This window comes from Sminthopsis crassicaudata, chromosome 2 (assembly GCF_048593235.1).
Source record: "Sminthopsis crassicaudata isolate SCR6 chromosome 2, ASM4859323v1, whole genome shotgun sequence".
NCBI lineage: Eukaryota > Metazoa > Chordata > Mammalia > Dasyuromorphia > Dasyuridae > Sminthopsis > Sminthopsis crassicaudata.
The window spans coordinates 460,342,446-460,360,062 of record NC_133618.1 but is presented as its reverse complement, the minus strand read 5'-3'; positions in this window follow the sequence as shown (position 1 = coordinate 460,360,062).

Below are 17,617 nucleotides of genomic sequence, written 5' to 3'. Positions count from 1 at the left end.
TCTCTTTATATTCATCTTGTGATTTCATTGGTATGAAGATTCCTCCCTATATAAACAAATGTTACTCTTTCTACCAATAGCCATCAGTAATACCTCTGCAACTCTTAATATTAGAGTAAAATATGTCAATGGGAAGTTTAAATTTACTTGCCCAAGATAACACAACCAACATGTGATAAAGCTTTTTCTGAATCTGAGACTATCCATTACATTTCATTATCCTATTTTGTACTTCAAAAAATCATAAATTTAGAGCTTGAAGTCACCAGAGGTGATATCTAATCTAACCCTCTCATATTACAGAGAAGGAAACAGTGCTGGAGAAAATAAATGACTTGTCTAAAGTCACTTTTATAGTTATTGTCAGAGCTGGAATTCAAACTTAGGTTTTCTGATTTCTAATTCAGTACTTTTCATCATATATACCAACTGACTCTAAATTGTAAGGTTGACTTTTTAAACCCATGAAAGATTATTTTATCTTGCATTTAAGATTCAGCCCAGTGTTTATGCATCTTGATATTCTTTCAGATCCTTATTCTGTCATTCATTCATTCACTAGCCATACCTCCTACCTTTGTGTGACCTTCAAATTCAAAAAGCATGCCATTTACGGTTTCATCAATATCATAAAATAAGCGTTTAAGAAGCACAGGACCAATTGTAGATACTTAGAAATCTCTATTAGAAACCTTTTCTCCAAGTTATCATTGAAGCTTTACTTGAATGGCTTAACTATTTATATTTAGTCATTTCATCAGTTCGAAATTGACTCAATTATGCAACTTTTTAGCTACTATTTATCCATCTTCTCTATAAAAATAACATAAGGGTTAACATGGTAGAGAGTGATAGTAACATATGTAGGCAAAACAGTACAGAATGAGTCAGAAGAGATTTGTGCTCTCACCTCTGATACTGACCTCTCATAATTGACTTTTTTGACTTTGGAAAAGTCATTTAACTTTTCTGAGTTTCATTTTCTTATTGGGAATATCTAGAGAATCTACCTTATCTAGTTATGATACGAGTATCACAATGAAATAATTATAAAATGTTTGGCTAAATTATTGGTAAATTATATCTGTAGCATTCCCTTTTTTATTGTAGCTTTTTTATTTACAAGATATATGCATGGGTAATTTTTCAGCACTGACAACTGCAAAATCTTCTGTTCCAACTTTTCCACTTCTTTCCCCCACCTCTCCCCCAGATGGCAGGTAGATCAATACATGTTAAATATGTTAAAGTATATGTTAAATACAATGTATATATGTATGTATGTATGTACATATATATGTATATATACATATACATGTATATATACATATATATATTTAGTTATTTTCCTGCAGAAGAAGAATCAGACTTTGAAATAATATACAATAAACCTGTGCAGAAATCAAAAAATATAGGCAGACAAAAATAGAGGAATTAGGAATGCTATGGAGTGGATACTCATTTCCTAGAGTCCTTTCCCTGGGTATAACTGGTCTATTCATTATTGAACTAATGGAGATGATTTGGTTTATCTCATTGTTGAAGAGATCCACGTCCATTAGAATTGATCATCATATAGTATTTTTGTTGAAGTATATAATGATCTCCTAGTCCCACTCATTTCACTCAGAATCAATTCATGTAACTCTCTCCAGGCCTTTCTGAAATCATCCTACTGGTCATTTCTTAAAAAACAATAATATTTCATAATATTCATATACCACAATTTATTCAACCCTTCTCCAATTGATGGGCATCCACTCAGTTTCCAGTTTCTGGCCACTATAAAGAGGGCTGCCACAAACATTCTTGTACATACAGGTCTCTTTCCCTTCTTTAAGATCTCTTTGGGATATAAGCCCCGTACGCACAGTTTGACAACTTTTTGAGCATAGTTCCAAATTGCTCTTCAGAATGGCTGGATGTAGTCACAATTCCACCAACAATGTATCAGAGCCCCAGTTTTCCCACATCCCTTCTAACATTATCTTTTCCTGTCATCCTACCTAATCTGATAGGTATATAGTGGTATCTCAGAGTTGTCTTAATTTGCATTTCTCTTATTAATAATGACTTGGAGCATGTTTTCATATGACTAGAAATAGTTTCAATTTCATCTGAAAAATTGTTCATATTCTTTGACCATTTATCAGTTGGAGAATGGCTTGATTTCTTATAAATTAGAGTTAAATCTCTATATATTTTGGAAATGAGGCCTTTATAAGAACTTTGATTGTAAAAATGTTTTCACAGTTTATTGCTTCCCTTCTAATCTTAACTGCATTAGTTTTATTTGTACAAAAAGCTTTTCAATTTGATATAATCAAAATTTTCTATTTTGTTATCAATAATGATCTCTGCCCTTCTTTTGGACACAAATTCCTTCTTCTTCCACAGGTTGAGAAGTAAACTATCCTATAAGGTTCTTCTAATTTATTTATAATCTCATTCTATATGTCTAGATCATGAACCCATTTTGACCTTATCTTGGTGTATGTTGTTAAGTATGGGTCAATGCTTAGTATCTGCCAAACTAATCTCCAATGTTCCCAGCAGTTTTTATCAAAAAGTGAATTCTTATTCCAAAAGCTGGGGTCTTTTGATTTGTCAAACACTAAATTATTAAAGTTACTTATTATTTTGTCTTTTGAACCTAGCCTACTCCATTGATCAAATAGTTTATTTCTTAGCCAATAGCAAATGGTTTTGGTAACCACTGCTTTGTAATATAATATTTAGATCTGGTACAGTTAGGCCACCTTCATTTCATTTTTTTTCATTAGTTCCCTTGAAAGTTTTGATGTTTTGTTCTTCCAGATTAATTTTGTTGTTATTTTTCTATGTCATTAAAATAGTTTTTTGGGAGTCTCATTGGTATAGCACTAAATAAATAGATTAGTATAAGTCGTATTGTCATCTTTATTATATTTGCTCACCCAATCCAAGAGCATTTAATATTTTTCCAATTGTTTAGCTCTGACTTTATTTGTGTGGAAAGTGTTTTGTAGTTTTGATCATATAGTTCCTGAATTTCCCTTGGCAGATATTCTCAAATATTTTATACTATTGGCAGTTACTTTAAAGTGAATTTTTCTTTGTAACTCTAACTGCTGTTGGATTTTGTTAGTGTTATATAAGAGTGCTGATGACTTATGTGAGTTTATTTTGTATCCTGCAACTTTGCCAAAGGTATGGATTATTTCTAATGGCTTTTTAGTAGAATCTCTGGGATTCTCTAAGTATACCATCGTATCATCTGCAAAGAGTGATAATTTGGTTTCCACATTACCTACTCTAATTCCTTTAATCTCTTTCTCAACTTTTATTGCCAAAGCTAGCATTTCTAATGCAATATTGAATAGTAATGGTGATAGTGGGCAACTTTGTTACACTCCTGATCTTATTGGGAATGGTTCCAGTTTATCCCCATTACATATGATGCTTACTGATGATTTTAAATAGATGCTACTGATTATTTTAAGGAAAAGTCCATCTATTCCTATACTCTCAAGTGTTTTTAATAGGAATGGATGTTGCATTTTATCAAATGCTTTTTGTGCATTTATTGAGATGATCATATGATTTTTGTTAATTTGGTTATTGATATAGTCAATTATACTAATAGTTTTCCTAATATTGAACCAACCCTGCATTCCATAAATCCTACTTGGTATTGTGTATTATTCTGGAAATGATTTTCTGTAATCTTTTGGCTAATATTTTATTTAAGATTTTAGCATGAATACCCATTAGGGAGATTGTTCTATAATATTCTTTCTCTGTTTTTAACCTACCTGGTGTAGGTATCAGTACCATGTCTGTGTCATAAAAGGAATTTGATAGGACTCCTTCATGCCCTGTTTTTTCAAATAGTTTATACAGCATTGGAGTTAAAGTTTGGTAGAATTCACATGTGAATCACTCTGGTCCTGAGGATTTTTTCTTAGGGAATTGATTAATAGCTTGTTCTATTTCTTTTTCTAAAATGGAACTATTTAAGCAATTTACTTCCTCATCTGTTAATCTGGGAAACCTATATTTTTAAGGTGGTCATAAATGTCACTTAGGTTATCAAATTTATTGGCATATAGTTGGGTAAAGTAACTCATTATTGCTCTAATTTCCGCTACATTGGTGGAAAATTCTCCCTTTTCATTTTTAAGACTCACAATTTGATTTTCCTCTTTCCTTTTTCTAATCAGATTTACCAAAGGTTTATCTATTTTATTTCTTTTTTTTCATTAAACCAATTCTTAGTTTTATTTATTAATTCAAAAAAAAATTTTTACTTTCAATTTTATTAATTTCTTCTTTTAATTTTAGAATTTCAAGTTTAACATTTGATTGGGGGGTTTTAACTTGGTCTTTTTCTAGCTTTTTTAAGTTTCAAGCCCAATTCACCAATCTTCTCTTTCTCTATTTTATTCAAGTAAGCTTCTAAAGATATAAAATTTCCCCTTATTACCACTTTGGCTACATCCCACAAATTTTGGTATGATGTCTCATTGTTATCATTCTCTTGGGTGAAATCATTCAATGTGTCTATGATTTGCTATTTTACCCAATCATTCTTTAGGATGAGATTATTTAGTATCCAATTACTTTTTGGTCTATTTAACCCTAACTTTTTGTTTAATGTAGTTTTCATTGCATTGTGATCTGAAGAAAATGCATTTACTATTTCTGCTTTTCTGAATTTAATTTTGAGGTCTTTATGTCCTAATACATGGTCAATTTTTGTATAGGTTCCATAAACTGCTTTGACAAAAGTGTACTCTTTTCTGTCTCTATTCAATTTTCTCCAAAGATCTATCATACCTAACTTTTCTAATATTCTATGTACCTCTTTAATTTCTTTCTTATTTGGTTTGTGGTTTGATTTGTCTAATTCTAAGAGTACAAGGCTGAGATCTCCCACTATTATAATTTTGCTGTCTATTTCTTCTTGAAACTCTCTTAACTTCTCCTTTAGGAAGTTAGATGCTATACCATTTGGTGCATACATGTTTAGTATTGATATTGCTTCATTATTATATATGCTACCCTTTAGCAAGATATAGTTTCCTTCCTTATCTCTTTTAATTAGATCAATTTTTGCTTTTGCTTGATCTGAAAAAAGGAAGGCTACTCCTGCTTTTTTTTTTTTTTTACTTCACCTAAAGCATAATAGATTGTGCTCCATCCTTTTACCTTTACTCTTTATGTATGTCCCTGCTTTAAATGTGTTTCCTCTAAGCAACATATTGTAGGGTTCTGGCTTTTGATCCTGTCTGCTATTTCCTCCTGTTTATGGGAGAGTTTATCCCATTCATATTTATGGTTAAAAGTACTAATTCTGTATTTCCTGCCATCTTTTTGTCCCCAGAATATGCTTTTCTTTTTCTTGCCCCCCTTACCTCTCTCCCCAGTATGAAACTTATAGGCACCACTTGCCTCATGTAGATCTCTCTCTTTAGAATTCCTCCCACCCCCTTTGACTCCCTTCCCTTTTCTTATACCTTTCCCTTATTATTCTTTTCCTTTTCCCTTTTCCTCTCCCACTTTTTAATGAGGTGAAAGAAGTTTCTCTATGAAACAAATATGTCAATTATTTTCTCTTTGAGCCAAATCTGATGAGAGTAAGATTCACAGCATTCCTCCATCTCTCTAAACTCCCTCAGATATGATAGGTTTCCTTTGCCTTTTCATGAGATATAGTTTCCCCCTTTTTATCTCCCCTTTTCCCTTTTTCTGATACTATCCCCTTTTCATTTCTACTTCCCTTTTTATATTATATCATATCATGTATATCAAATTATACATGCAGTCTTTATGTATGTCCATAACAGAAATACAGTTCTCAAGAGTTCTTTTTACCTTTTTCTGCTTCTCTTGAGTCCTATAGTTGGAGGTCAAAATTTTTGTTTAGTTCTGTTTTTTTTTTCAATAGAAATAAATGGAATTCCTCTATTTCATTAAATGTACGTCTTCTTCCCTGGGAGAAAATTGTCAGCTTAAATGGATAGTTTATTCTTGGCTGCATTCCAAGTTCTTTTGTCTTTAGGACTATCAGATTCCAGGCCCTTTGATCCCTTAATGTGGAAGCTGCTAGATCCTGTGTGATCCTTGTTGTGGTTCCTCCTTATTTGAATTTATTTTTCTGGCTATCTGTAATATTTTTTTCCTTAGTCCAGTAGTTCTGAAATTTAGCCACATATTCCATGAAGGTTTTTTTTAGGGTCTTTTTCAGAAGATGCTTAATGAATTCTTTCAATGTCTATTTTATCTTCTATTCTACTACATCTGGGCAGTTTTCTTTGATGATTTCCTATAAAATAGTATCTAGGCTCTTTTCTTTGTCATAATTTTCAAGAAGTCCAATAATCCTCATATTCTCTCTCTTGGATCTATTTTCCAGATCTGTTGTGTTTCCAAGTAGATATTTGACTTTTTTTCCTATTTTTTTCACTTTTTTTCTTTTGTTTTTATTTTTGTTTTTGTTTTGCTTGAATGATTCTTTTTTTATTATTAATTTTATAATTATAACATTTTTTGACGGTACATATGCATAGGTTATTTTTTAGCTACATTATCCCTTGTACTCCCTTCTGTTTCGGGAACAGAAGGGAGTACAAGGGATAATGTTGTAAAAAAAATGACCTATGCATATGTACTGTCAAAGAAAATGTTATAATTATAAAAATTAATTAAAAAAAAAGAAAAAAAATAGAATTTCAAGTTTCGTGTTTGTCTGGGGTTTTTTAATTTGTTCCTTTTCTAGCAATTTTAGTTGTAAGCCCAATTCATTGACCCTATCTTTCTCTATTTTATGCAAGTAAGCCTCTGGAGATATAAAACTTCCCCTTCTTACTGCTTTGGCTGTATCCCACACATTTTGGTATGATGTATCATTATTGTAATTTTCTTGGGTGAAGTTATTAATTATGTTTATGATTTGCTGTTTTACCCAATCATTCTTTAGTATAAGATTATTTAGTTTCCAATTATTTTTTGGTCTATTTTCCCCTGGCTTTTTATTAAATGTAATTTTAATTGCATTGTGGTCTAAAAAGGATGCGTTTACTATTTCTGCCTTACTGCATTTGATTTTGAGGTTTATATGCCCTAGTATATGATCAATTTTTGTATAGGTTCAATGAACTGCTGAGAAGAAAGTGTACTCCTTTCTGTCTCCATTTAGCTTTCACCAAAGATCTATCATATCAAACTTTTCTAGTATTCTATTTACCTTTTTGACCTCTTTCTTATTTATTTTGTGGTTTGATTTATCTAATTCTGAGAGTGCAAGGTTGAAATCTCTCACTATTATAGTTTTGCTGTCTATTTCTTTTTGCAGCTCTCTTAATTTCTCTTAAGAATTTAGATGCTGTACCACTTGGTGCATATATGTTTAATATTGATACTGCTTCATTATTTATGCTAACTTTTAGCAGGATATAATGCCCTTCCTTATCTCTTTTAATTAGATCAATTTTTGTTTTTGCTTGATCTGAGATGAGAATGGCTACCCCTGCTTTTTTGGTTTCACCTGAAGTATAGTAGATTGTGCTCCACCCTTTTACTTTTATTTTGAATGTATCATCCTGTTTCAGGTGTGTTTCCTGTAAACAACATATAGTAGGATTCTGGCTTTTAATCCGGTCTGCTAACTGCTTCCTCTTTATGAGGGAGTTACCCCATTCACATTTATGGTTAGAATGATTAATTCTATATTGCTTGCCATCTTGTTAACCTCTGCTTATGCTTTTCTTCTTTCCTTCTCTTTTACTCCCTTCCCCAGTATTAAAATTGTGAGCATGAGTTTCTTTTCACAGCCCTCCCTTTTTAGTATATTTCCCACATCTTAAAGTTGCTACCCCTATTTTACCCCTTTTCCTCACAATTTCTGTATTCCCTTCCCCTTAGCTTACTCCTTCCCTCCCACTTTTCAATGAAGTGAAAGGAGTTTCACCCTAAAATGAATGTCTATTGATATACACTATGTTAATCCCCCTCCTTTCTTTCTCTCAGATATAATAGGTTACCTTTGCCTCTTCATGAGATGTAGTACCACCACTTTACACTTTTTTATGATATAATTTCCTTTCCACCTCCAGTTTCTAGGACAAATTATGCATGTCTTCTTTACATATCTTTATGGCAGAAATATAGTTCTCAAGATTTCTTTTTACCTTTTTAGAAATCTCTTGAGTTCTGTATTTGAAGATCAAACATTTTGTGTAGATCTGGTTTTTTCATCAAGAATAGATGGAATTCATTGATTTTGTTAAATGTCCATTTTCTTCTCTGGAAAATGATGCTCATTTTTGCTGGGTAAGTTATTCTTGGCTCATACCAAGTTCCTTAGCCTTTCAGAATATTATATTCCAGGCCCTTGGTTCTTTTAATGTGGACGCTACTAGATCCTGGGTTATCTGTATTGTGGCTCCTCCATGTCTGAATTGCTTTTTTCTAGCAGCTTCCAGTATTTTTTCCTTTGTCTGATGGTTCTTGAATTTGGCCAGTATATTTCTTGGCGTTTTGATTTTAGGGTCCCTTTCAGTAGGTGATCGATGAATTTTTTCAATGTCTATTTTACCCCGTTTCCAAAACGTCTGGGCAGTTCTCTTTGATAATTTCCTGGAAAATAGTGTCCAGGCTCTTTTTTTCCTCACATTTTTCAGGGAGTCTGATTATTCTCAAATTGTCTCTCCTGAATCTGTTTTCCAGGTCTGTTGTCTTTCCAATAAGGTACTTGACATTCTTTTCAATTGTTTTGTTTTTCTGGTTTTGCTTGACTACTTCTTGGTTTCTCCTTGAGTCATTCATTTCTACTTGTTTGAGTCTAATTTTCAATGATGTGTTTTCTTCTCTCATTTTTTTAATATCTTTTTTGTAATTGTCCAATTGAGTTTTTATCTTCTATGGATTTTTTTCCATTTTATCCATTTTGTTTTTTAGAGAGCTGTTTTCTTTTTCCAGCTCACTAATCCTGTTTTCCTTGGAGTTGTTTACCTTTTCTAATTCACTAATTTTATTTCTCAGTGATTTGTTTTCTTTATCCACTCTGTCTTTAAATGCATGGAATGATTTCTCCAGGCTCTCTTGCCAAGCTTCCCTTTCCTTTTCCCATTTCTCTTCTAGCTCTCTTGTGAGGGCCTTTTTGATTTCCTCTATGAGATTCTTTTGTATTGAGTTGCAGACCATATCCCCTTTTTGGGATTCCTCTGAGGACAGTCTGTTTTTAGTCTCCTCAGTATTTGAAGTCTGCTCTCTCTCCACACAGAAGCTGTCAATGGTTAGATTCCTTTTAAATTTTTTTGTTCATTTTGTCAGAGCGGGAATTGAAGAAAACAAATTGAGAAGAGAAACAATTGGTCTGTTTTTTGGGAGATTTGGGCTGGATGGTATTAACGAGCTTCCTCTATAGACTGAGGGAGACTGTAGTGAGGCAGTAACAGGACAGTAATGGCCGTGTTGCGTCTGTGCTCTGAGGCTCTGAGGCTCTGAGGCTGAGTCACTCTGGGTGGGTATGGGAGTGGCTGGGTCCCAAGAGATGCTAGCTTTCTGGGGTTTTATTCTTTATCTCTGGTGTTTATACTTTCTCCTTCTCAGCTGCTCCTGGCTTGCTGCCAAGATGGAGTATCCACACTGGGGTAAAAGTATTTTGCAGAAAAGGCAGAGATTGTACCCCTCCCGCTCTGGTCTGAGATGTGTGAGCTGCTTGCCTTGCTCTAGCTGCCTGCCCTCAGTCTGCACCCTGTCTCTTCGTCCACTCCCCCGAGCAAACACAGACCTCTGGTGAATTTCAAGATTGTCTTTTGTTGGTGATTATTTGTGTGTTTCTTTTCAGGTCAAGCATTAACTCTAAGGCTTGTCATGAAGTAAGTCCTGAGAGAAAATGCGGAGCTCAAGCAGCTGTCTGTCTCCACGCCCTCATCTTGGCCGTGCTTGACTGATTCTTGATGTCTCAACAAATCATTCATTGCTATTTGTTCAGTTCTGATTTTTAATGAGTTATTTTCTTCATTAGCTTTTTTTAAACTTCTTTTTGTATATGTCCAATTGAGTTTTTAATTCAATTTTTTTTTGTTCTATGGAATATTTTTCCATTTCACTAATTTTCTTTTACTGAGTTATTTTCTTTTTCCAATTCACAATTCCTACTTTCCTGGGAGTTCTTTACCTTTTCCAGTTCACATTTCAGAAAGTTGTTTCCTTTTTCCACTTTATCAAATTTTTCTTTTAATGATTAAGTATTTCCATACTCTTTTGCATAGCTTCTCTTTTATTTCCCCATTTTTCTTTTTTAAGATTTTTAAAATAATTTCTTCTAGGACAGCCTTGTGTGATGGGAGCCAGGTTGTAATGTGCTGTTGTCTCCAGAAGCTGCCGATCACTCTCTGGGAGGAGATCTGCTGTGTCAACTCAAATCTCTCAGTCAGATTCTTCTTCCTGTAGAGAGCCAACTTCCCTTCCTGCAGAGAGCAGCCTCAAGTCTCGTCCAGACAAAACTCTCTCTTTCCTCCAGATAATTGCATTACTCTCTTAATAGCCTTTAATAAAATCCTAGCCACAAGCACTGGGTAAGGAGTAAGGATTTGTTCTGGTTGTGCTCGGAGGTTTACCCACTCAGTCACACTGTCTCCTTGATGATGAACTGCTGTCTGTGCTTCTTGAGTAGCAAAAACTGAAATTTCCAAGGGTATTTGAGTGACTCTTTCAACCACATTGGATAAAGCCAGTTCAACTTCTCTCAAAGCCTCTTGTGCTTCTTTTGTAAGCTGGCGTAGCAAATTTAAAGCACTGTCTCCCCTTAAAATGTCATATAGAGGTTGTAGTTGATTGGTAGTTAAGCCTAATACTGGACGCATCCATTGGATATCTCTTATTAATTTTTGGAAATCATTTAAGGTGTTTAACTTCTCTGTTCTTAAATAAAGCTTTTGTACTGTGAGTGTCTTAGGATATACTTCATATCCTAAATATTGAAAAGGAGCATGTCTTTGAATTTTTTCTGTAGGTATATGCAGTTTGTAGTACTTTAGTGTTTCCATGGTCTTTTGTAGACATGCTTCTAACATTTGTTCCTCAGGTGCACATCCCAAAATATCATCCATATAATGTAACAATATTACTTTTGGAAAGGCTTTTCTTACTGGAGCAAGAGCAGCAGCAACATACATTTGGCACATAGTAGGGTTGTTTTTCATTCCCTGTGGCAAAACTGTCCATTCATATCTTTTATAAGGCTCAGCCAAATTAACACTAGGCACTGAAAAAACAAATCTTTTCATATCCTCCTTATCTAGAGGGATAGAATAGAAACAATCCTTAATGTCTATAACCCATAGAGGCCATTCTCTTAGCAAATGAGTAGGAGATGGAAGTCCAGGCTGATGAGTTCCCATAGTTTCCATCTGTTCATTTACTCTTCTTAGGTCAGTTAACATCCTCCATTTTCTAGATTTCTTTCTCACCACAAATACTGGGGAATTCCAAGGACTTAGAGAAGGCCACAAGTGTCCTTGGTCAAGTTGTTCATTCACTATGTCTAATAAGGCCTTAATTTTATCACTTCTTAAGGGCCACTGTTCTACCCACACTGGTGAATCAGTCTTCCACTGAAAATTAACTAGTGAGAGTGCAGGTAGGCCTTCAACAGCAGCCCTGCCTAAAAAGCCAAAGTGCTTATTTGTAATCCTATCTGCTGTAAAATGTCTCTTCCTCACAGATTGATGGGGATTTCTTCAGCCACAAAAGGAGTAAAAACTCCTGTTTCACCTTCAAATATCCATCTCAAAGGCCTAGCACTAACTTCTGCTGCTATTGATCCTCCTACCACAGACATGTAGGTGTCCGCCTTAATCTTTGGCCAGTGACTGGGCCAATTGACACCTTTAATAACTGTACAATCTGCACCCATGTCTACCAATCCTTCAAATGGTATTCCATTTATATAAATAGTAAGCATAGGTCGGTCAGCTGTCACAGCTGCCATCCAATATATTCCTGGATTTTGTTCACTGGAGTCAGAATCTAGGCGACTATCACCAGGTTGCTTATTAGGGGTACATAACAATAAGCCTGATGCTACTACTTCTCCTGGTTGATAAATCACACGTTGTCTACCTGTGTTAGTGACTGGGATATTAGCTACATGTTCTCCAGTTTCCCACATCAGTGTATGGATGGACACTGTTTTGTAGGCACTCCCAGAAGGTGAAATGGTCAAGCCTACTGTTCCTGGAGGCAAAGGATCCATAGGCTCAACAGGAACAGATTTCACTTCTCCAGGGAGTATCTCAGTAGTCTCTACTGCACACAACTCTATTTTTCCTAATTTCAATCCCTTTCTTCCATCTGATTGCCTTTCTGCTGATTGATCATGTCTTAAAATTCTTTGGATGTAACCTTGGCTGCCATCATGCCCCACTTGGGGGGCTGAAGCTGGGCCCCGCCTCTCATTTCCCTGGGTCAATCTACATTCGGAGGCCCAGTGGAGACCCTTGTGACATTTTGGACTTGGAGTTTTAGGTCTTCTCTCATCCTGTCTTCTCACTGTATCTCCATACTTACACTTATCTCTTAGATGTCCAATTTTTCCACATTGAAATCATCACCGAGTTTCTCTAGAAGTCCCTTGCCAGGAGGGACCCTATCTTTCCACATTCATCATAGTCCGGGTGTAAAAAGCATTTATTCCCACTGTAGCACAGCATCTTATGATCTCCTCTAAAGAAGCATCTTTGTCTAATCCCCATATAATTATTTTGCAAATCTCATTGGCATTTTCCTTAGCTAGATGTCTGGTCATTATTTCTGTAGCTGCATTTTCGCCAATAGTTCTTTTGACAGCAGTTTGCAAACGTCCCACAAAATCTGCAAAAGGTTCATTGGGATCTTGCTCTGTTTTAGTGAAAGCCTCTCCCTGATCTTTCTGTCCAGGGAGGAAACCCCAAGCTTTTATTGCAGCCTTAGCAATTTGCTCATATATTGTCATGGTATAATTAATCTGTTCTGAATTCTCTCCATACTGACATTCACCAGCTAAGTGCTCAAAAGTGAATTGTGTGTTAACTCCTATTTCCAAATTGCATCTGACTTGGATTTTACATAATTCATGAAACTCCACAAGCCATAACAAATTTTGTCCAGGTTGTTGGCATGTCCTTGCTATGGATTTCCAATCATTTGGGGTTAGAACTTCATAAGACAAACCATCTAGTAACATTCTAAAATAAGCTGATGTAGCCCCATAAAGGGTACAACCTTTTTTCAAATCTTTAATTTTATTCAAATCTAAAGATGCATATCTTCTCCTTTTTTGACCTACAGAGTCAATATCTTCAATCACAGGATATGCATGTATAAAATCACTTATATCCTGTCCTTCTCTCTTAGCTTTAATCAATGCTTTTTTCTAATCTTGTCATAGGCTTAGACTGCTTCACAGGCTATTCTGTTTGTGTTTCAGCCTTTTCCCCTCCTCCTTCTTGCTCCACCCCTGAAGGGTTAATTGAGGGAGGAGATGGGAAATGCTCCTGTTGCTCAGAATTGTACTTAACTTCATTGTTATCTGATTCATCCTTTTCTACTAGTTTAGTTGACACTTCCCCATTTTGCTCCTTCTCTTCCTTTAGAATAACATTTTTAAAGCCATTTGGATTAAATTGTAGGTATGAAGTGTATCTTTGGAAATTGAGTTTGGTCTGGAACCAAAGGGCAAAATGTCATAAGGGCAATTGTAGTGTTCACCTAATTGCTTTCCTACTAATTCCCATTCATCTGGATCCATTTCTTCTTCCAGAGAAAAACAAGGACATATGACCTTCACAGTTTTTAAAAGTTCAGTAATCTCCTCCAACATTTTAATCAATCCTTGGCTTTTCATAACCTTGATGATGCTCTCTAAACATTTTCCTTGAACAAAAGGCATTTGCCCCATTTCACTATAAGAGATTGCTGGTTTAGCCCTTAACAAGTTAAGTTCCTTATTTATCTATTAGAACGCTCACTTAATCTTTAACAAAGTTTCCTTGTTATTCACGGTTATTTCTGTGTCAGAAAGTCTTTTCCACTGGAATCAGGATCGTGTTTGTCCCTGTTTGGGCACCAAATTGCGATGGTCCAGTCTAGCTCCGCTGAAGGGCTCAGAATAAGTCCTTAAATGTGAAGGTCTGGGCTAGCTCCTCTGAAGGGCTCAGAATAAGTCCTTGTCAGGATAAGCAAAAGTCCTTGCCCCATGTTGTGGACACCAATATGTAACATGCTGTTGTCTCCAGAAGCTGCTGATCGCTCTCTGGGAGGAGATCTACTGTGTCAACTCAAATCTCTCAGAAAGATTCTTCTTCCTGGAGAGCCAACTTCGCTTCCTGCAGAGAGCAGCCTCAAGTCTTGTCCAGACAAAACTCTCTCTTTCCTCCAGAGCTGCCCTCTTTTATCCTCCCAGAGAATGGGTGTGGGATAATTCAAGGGCTTCTGGGAAGAATTACTTCAACCAATGAACTTGCTCCTCCTGAGCCTGCAAGCTCTTCCCCAGGAATTCAAAGGGGTTGAACTCCTAGTAAAAACCAGAACTAGAGAATTGTTAAGTACCGACTTAGCACTTAGTAAGAACCTAACACCAGGTTACATACCCCTTTGAGGTTTTGTCTGGAGACGGTCTACTATTGGTATCCTCTGGGTTGAAAACCTGCTCTCTTTCTGTATAGAAGCTATTGATAGTTAGACTTCCCTTGTCTTTCTTACTCATTTTTTAAAAGCCCTTAGGGTCTACCTCAGGGCAAGGAGGTTACCAGCTTCCTCTGCAGAGCAGGGATAGATTATATGGACAGTAACTGTCCTGTAAATGGGCTGCTAAGAGTGGCTAGTGAGCTGCAGAAATGCCCTAGGAAGTGACCCTCAGCACAAGTGTCTCTGCCCTGGGACAGGCAGCCACACTGTGGAAGTTCTGTTGTCCAGGGCAGAGCCCCTTGCTGTGCATATTTGTAACTGCCCTGGGCAGAGCCCACTTGGTGATCACAAGTGTGACTGCCCCAGGCAAAAGCCCCATGTTGCAGAATGCAGCTGCACAGCTGCCGTGTGGTCTGCTGTGTCACTCACTTTTGGTGCCAGCTGAGTATAGCCAGATCCTGTTAGATTCTGGCATTTTCTGGAGTGCACTCTATTTTTGGCCTTTTTGTAACTTCTCTGCCTACCCACTGCTTTGCAACCAAAGCAGAGCCGCCAACCTGTGATAGAGTTCCCCCCAAAAAATAAAAATAAAAAAATCTCCATCTGCGGAGATCACCCCTACCCTGGGTCCACTCAGTGTGATAGCCTCTGCTTTGTCTGCTCCCCCCATCAGGACCAAGCTTTTCTGGCAATCTTCCAGATTATCTTTGACTGGTAATTTGTTGTACTCCCAGTATTCGTGGATTTTACCAGTCAACCACTATTTCTGAGCCTGAATTTCGTAATTAATAGTGAGGGTAGAAGAGGAGCTTAGAATGAAGTGTGTGTCTTCTCTGCCATCTTGGCTTTGCCTCTGTAGCATTCCCTTTATCAACCCTGTCAAAAATTAATAAATTTCAGGGAGAAAGAGCCCATTTCAAGACAAGATTTTTGAATAGAAAGATATTTCTATCAATGTAATAATCATTTAATCAAACAATAAACATTTATTAGGCATCTATCATATGCCAGATATTATGCTAGTCACAAAGTATAAAACATCCTTCCTATCCCCAAGGAGCTTTATATGCTATTGAAAGAGACAATATGAAATATATGGAAATTTAGTGTTGGGGAGTGAGCATTAGCAGTGGAAGTGATCAGGAAAAACCTGATGTAGGAAAGCACATCTCAAGTATTAGGGACAATCCCTTCAAAAGAAGAAATGGAACATTGTATTTGAAGAATAATACAAAGGTCAATTTTGCTGGACTTTAGATTATCTGGAGGGAAATAATGTATAATAAATTTGGAAAGGTTGGATGAAATCATATTTTAAAGATTTTAAAAGTAAATAAAATGTTTGTATTTAATAAAAATAATAAGGACTTACTGGGATTTAATGAGTAAAGAAGTGACATAACAATGATCACAATTGAAACATTTTTTGAAATTCCCATTGGCCAGATGTTGTTTTAATAATATCACTTTGGCAGCTAGAATAGAGAAAGAATTAGAGACTAAGAGAGACACAATAGGAAGATCAATAAGAAGGAAATGCGTTGGGAAGTAGTGGAATTCCTATCACTAGACATAATCATGTAAAGACTAAACAACCTCATAATGGGTTGTAGAATATATTCCTACAAAGGATTTGGACTGGATCATTTTTGAAGATTCTTTCAATTCCTGGGTCCTGTCATTCAATATTTTATGACACTAAGTACAATTCTGTTTCCTTGGCTAGTTCCTGGCTCTGGAATGTATAGTTATTCCTAATGAGCTGTAGCACTCAGGAAAAGTTTCTATTCATGGATTTGTTCCTGGGATACAAGGATGATTAACTTCATCATGAGGATTTCAACAAACACCACACCAGGCAAAAGGCCATCCTCACAAATCCTGTTGACAGATATTTCTAACTCCATTCCCAAGGAAACAAGGGATTACAGCTATCTCTCTAATGCCCAGGAAGTTGCAGTCTAATCAATCAACAAACATTTATTAGACATCTATCATATGCCAGATATTATGTTAGTCACAAAGAATGCAAATGCAAGGAAAAAATATCCTTTCTATTCTCAAGGAGCTTACATTCTATTGAAGGAGACAACATGAACTATATGGAAATTAAGGGTTGGGGAGTGGAGCATTAGCAGTGGAAATGATCAGGAAAAACCTGATTTAGGAAAGCACATCTCAGGTATTAGGGACAGTCTCTTCAAAAGCAGAAAAAAGAGAAATGGAACATTGTATTTGAGGAAGGAACTTGGAAAGGAACAGTACCTCCTATCTTTATCTATACTGGCTCTGATGACACATGTCCTTACTTGAGTAGATGGTGGGTAAAGAAAAGAAGTGGGAGTTTAGGATGGAGAGATAAGAAGTATCTAGATGATGGAAAACCTTACGTTCTTCAACAAAAATGGAAGTCCTAGAGAGAACTTCATATGAAGTCCAATTCTGCTGTGATTTCAGGTCCTGGAGCACTTTTTCTTTTAAATTAGATCTTAATGTTTCTGTGTATCTTCATTGGACAAGAACAAGAAGAAATGAAGGAGGATACCAGGTCCAGATTATAGTGAAATGATAGTTCCATTATCCTCTGTCCTGGTCAGACCCCATCTAGAATAATGTGAGCAGTTATTTTGACAAAAGTCTAAAGTGCATCTAGAACAGAACAACAAGGATAATAGGAGCTAGAAAACGTGTTATATGGGGAATTGAGGATACTTGATAAAATTCGTATAAGAGAATAGAAAACATGATCTCCTTCAAATATTTAAAAGATTATAATTAAGAAGGATTAGATTGATTTTTATTTGACCTGAGAGAGCAGAAGTAAGAACAATGAATAGAAAGAATATTAGATTTGGAATCAACTTGGTGACGTTAATACCTCTCTTTGGTCATCAATTACAACTACTAATAATAACAACCTTTTATATAGTATATGTGTCAAGTCATTGTTAGCACTTCCCAG